This window comes from Kogia breviceps, chromosome 8, assembly GCF_026419965.1.
Source record: "Kogia breviceps isolate mKogBre1 chromosome 8, mKogBre1 haplotype 1, whole genome shotgun sequence".
Taxonomy (NCBI): domain Eukaryota; kingdom Metazoa; phylum Chordata; class Mammalia; order Artiodactyla; family Physeteridae; genus Kogia; species Kogia breviceps.
The window spans coordinates 105,245,214-105,249,988 of record NC_081317.1 but is presented as its reverse complement, the minus strand read 5'-3'; the positions used below and the strand labels follow the sequence as shown (position 1 = coordinate 105,249,988).

At 38.2% G+C, this 4,775-nt stretch overlaps 1 pseudogene; it reads left to right on the top strand.

Annotated features, from left to right (window-relative positions):
- Positions 1-1,982: 1,982 nt before the first annotated feature.
- LOC131760869 (sodium/potassium-transporting ATPase subunit alpha-1 pseudogene) lies at positions 1,983-3,162 on the top strand (annotated as a pseudogene).
- The last annotated feature ends 1,613 nt before the right edge of the window (positions 3,163-4,775 follow it).

Genomic DNA, 4,775 nt, shown 5'->3' with positions numbered 1-4,775 from the left:
GATGAGAACTCTGCACATGTGTAGGGTAAAACCCAAAAGAGCTAGACAAGAACAACTTCTGAAGAAAGAGCAATTACTGGAAATCTTTAAGGTTGAACAATGCCCAGAGCTTGTATAGGTATAGGGAACACTCTGGTTGTTCCATCGAACGTGGGAAGACCTCATTAAATACATGGGGCATTGAGCAGAGACCATAGAACACATTAAAATGGTTACTTTAACCTCAGGAGTATTCTAGACCCACTCTAAATAGGTTTAAAAATAAACCTTGGAAGGACAAACCTAATCTCCAAATAATCTAACTACCTTCTAGGTGAATACAATAAAATCTAGAATTTAATAATATAAAGTTCATAACAGTCAGTATCCAATAAAAATTTTTGCTGGTCATGTAAAGAGGAAAATATGACCTGTAACCAGGAGAAAAATAAGAGAAAGAGACCAAGAATTGATAGAGATGATGGAATAAGAAGACAAGGACATTAAAAAAAAAACCTGTCATTAATATACCCTATATGTTCAAGGATCTAAAGGAAGATGCCATAAATATGTATGATGAAAATTTTAAGGCAGTTACAAAAGCAGATACTAGGACTCACAAGTGAGTGCGTAAAGAACTCAATATAAAAATTTTATTCTATATATGATATAAACTATTGGAAGATAAAAATAAAAATACTGTTAATAGCATACAAACCATGAACTAATTATAGATAAATTAAATAAAATTTGTACAAGACTTGGTAATGAAAATTTCAAAATATTGCCAAGAGAAATTTTAAAAAGATGTAAATTAATGGAGAGAGAAACCATGTTTGTGAACTGGGAGACTCAATATTATTAAGATTGTGGTTCTCCCCAGATTGATCTGTAATTTTAATGTAATCCCAATCAAAATCTCTGCAGGCTTCTTAAATTTATTATTTATTTATTTTTATAGAAATTGGGAAGCTGAAAGCTGAATATAAAACCTAGATGAATATTCAAAGGAGCTAGAATAGCCAAAACAATTCTGAAAAAGAACAACATTGGAGGATTTCACTAATTAATTTTGAGGCTTAGTATAAATCTAAAGAAATTTTGATACTGGTATTGGCATAAGGATTGACATATAGATCAATAAACACACATAAGAGAGAACCTAGAAACAAATCCTCAAAATATGGCCAATAGCTTTTTGACAAAAGAGCCAAGGTAATTTAGTGGGGAAAGTAAAGTTTTTTCAAAAAATAAACCAAAATGAGCCTTGACCATTTCCTCATGCCACAGAAAATTACTTAAAATGGATTATAAGCCTAAATATTATAATTTATCATAAAAACTAAAACTATATTTTTTTTCCAGAAGAAACAAGAGAAAATCTTTACAACACTGGGACAGGCAAATATTTAGATAGAACAAAATAGGTCTAAATCAGGAAAGGGAATTAATAAATTTGACATCACAAAAACTATAAACTTCTCTTACAAAGACAGAATTAAATGATAAAGCAAATCACAGACTTGGAGAAACTATTTTAATAACACATAGTATCTAACAAAGGACTTGTATCCAGAAGATATATAGAACTCTTCATTCTCAAAGATAAGACAATAAACTCAATAAAAATGGGAAAAAGATTCACAGAATTTATAAAAGAAGACATATGAATAGGTAATAGGTAATCAACTCATAGCTATATGCTCAATACCATCAGTCAGTAGGAAATGCAAATTAAATCCATATTGAAATAATACTACATGCCCATTTGGTTTCTGATGAGAAGTCCACGGCCTTTTGAATTTGTGTTCCCATGTACATAATATATCCCTTTCTCCAACTTTTTAAAGAATTCATTATTTCTTTGTTTTTCAGCATTTTGACTATGCTCTGCTTATGTGTGTTTCCTCTGTATTTATTCAGTTTGGGGTGTACAGCATAATCCAGTGAAACCATCTCAGTCAAAGCTTCATTTCTTTTTTTTGAAAGATGATTATTAATTTGTTACCAAAGACCATCCAATCACAGCCAAAACGATTGTTGAAGGTGTGGGCATCCTCTCAGAAGACAAGGAAACCATAGAAGACATTGCTGCCTACCTCATCCTCCCAGTGAGCCAAGTGAACCCAAGAAATGCCAATGCCTGCATGGTACATGGAAGTGATCTGAAGGACTTGACTTTCCAGCAGCTGGATGACATTTTGAAGTACCATACTGAGATTGTGTTTCCCAGCTCCTCTCCTCAACAGAAGCTGATCGTTCAGGAAGACTGCCAGAGAGAGGAGGGCACTATCATGGCTGTAACTGGTGATGGTGTCAATGACTCAGCTTTGAAGAAGGTGGACACTGGGGTTTCTATGGGAATTGCAGGCTCAGAAGTGTCTAAGTAAGCTACTGACATGATTCTCTTGGATGAGAATTCTGCCTCAATTGTGACTGGAGTAGAGGAAGGTTGTCTAACCTTTGATAACTTGAAGAAATCTATTGCCTACACCATAACCAGAACATTCCAGATATTTATTATCTGGAACACCCCCTTCCTGATATTCTTTATTATAAACATTCCACTACCCCTGAGGACCATCACCATCCTCTGCATTAACTAGGGCATGGACATGGTTCCAGCCACCTCCCTGGCTTATGAGCTAGCTCAGAGTGACATCATGAAGAGACAGCTCGAAAAGCCCAAAATGGACAAACATGTGAATAAGCAGCTGATCAGCATGGCCTATGGACAGATTGGTATGATCCAGGTCCTGGGGGGGCTTCTTCACTTACTTTGTGATCGTAGGCTGAGAAGAACTTCCTCCCAATTCACCTGCTGGGTCTGAGTGGGCTGAGATGACCGCTGGATCAATGATGTTGAGGGCAGCTGCGGAAAGCAGTGGACCTACAAGCAGAGGAAAATCTTGGCTTTTACCTGCCACACAGCCTTCTTTGTCACTATCTTGGTGGCACGATTGGCCAACTTGGTCATCTGCAAGACCAGGAGGAAGTCAGTCTTCCAGCAGGGGATTTGGCCTCTTTGAAGAGATGACCCTTGCTGTTTTCCTTTTCTACTGCCCTGGAGTGGGTGTTGCCTTGAGGATGTATCCTCTGAAACCTACCTGGTGGCTCAGTGTCTTCTCCTACTCTCTCCTCATCTTCCTATATGACAAAGTCAGAAAAGTCATCATCAGGTGATGCTGATGACCTGGTGGCTGGTGGAGAAGGAAACCTACTACTAGACCCCATGTTGCACACTGTGGAACACCATGTCACACACTCTGCTCCCATTATCCACCCCGTTTTTGTGTACTTTTTTCTTGGAGTTCATAATTCTATATTGGTAGGAAAGCACTGAAGCATGTGGGGGAAGCAAGATGTTCTGAAATGAAACATGTAGCTATATGGGGCGGGTGTGTGGGTGGAGGTGGGGAAAGGGTTCCCAGAGAAGCATCCATCTATGGAAATCACAGCAGGGAAGGTTATTTTGTGCCTTTTTGTTTTTGTAGAGAGGAAAACTAGGATCTCCTTGTCAGATGCACAGCAAAGCCAATTTGCTGACATTGGGTTGTGGTGAAGGAAAGTATAACATTTATTGCAGGGTGCCAAGCAAGGAGAATAGTCAGCTAGTGCCGAAAGACCCAAACTCCCTGAGGCTTTCAGGGAAGGGTTTTAAAAGGCAACATTGTGGTGAGAGTTCCAAGGTGGTGATCAGATAGTGGATTTTCTTCTAATTAGTTGGTGGTGAGGTGACAGCATGATGTTTCAAGAATCTTAATCATCAGCCTCTGGTTCCAACCAGTCTAAGGTCTACGTGCTTGTGGTCGGCATGTACTCACCATCCTCCACTTGGGTGGGGGTCTTATTGCAGAGCAACCTAAAGATATGTGTCAGGTTGTTATGTATATCCCTTGAGGAGGAACTAGGACTCTGTTTTGTCACTGAACTATTGCTTAAGCTATTATTACTTTTCTTGTGTGACTGCTTTTCCTTTGTTTCTGCATTCCCTCATTTCGCTAATTAATAACTGCTTGAGCTTTCTCTTTGAAACTCAAGGAAAACCTAGAAGAATAAAGCCTTTTTCTACAAACGAGAAATGGGGAATGCAAAAAGGCTTTTGTATCCACTGGGCCCCATAGAGTCTTGCTCGGTTTCAATTATTGATTCAATTTCTTTAGCATGTCTTATACTTTTTTTCTTGGAAGCCAGACATTGCGTGTTGGGAACTGAGATAAATAATCCTTTAGTCTGAGATTTTGTGTTAATCTGCCTAGGAGTTGGGCTGTGTTTAAAGTTTGCTGTAGGTATAGGTGCTAGAGGTTCCGAGTTCTTCCAAGTCTTTTGTTTCTTTTTTTTCCCTTGTTTTTTTTTTTTTTGTGTGTATCCTGAAGGACTCTTCTTTAAATAGAGTATGTGCTTTGCAGCTTTTCCAGCTGTCATCTACTATTATTATATTGGGTTCCCATTAATGTGGTGGTAAGTTGGGGGGCAGGGGAACCATTCTACAATTTTATGATTGAATCTCAGTCTTCTAGTGGCCCCTGAGGGGAATTGAGGATAGAAAAAAGAGGTGAGGCATTCTGGGCTTTGGATAAATGGCCCCCTAGATAGTTAAAATGCATATTTCAAGAAGAATTTCCATGACCCCAGATTCTTGCATCTTCCCATACACAGAAAAGCACTAAAATAATCAACTTGAGATATCTATTCTTTGTGATTGGTTGGAAATAATCTTTTACTGAGATGTATGCTTGACTACATGTATTTCCAAGCCAAAAAATTCATATATCAATATATACTGGCTCTTCCCC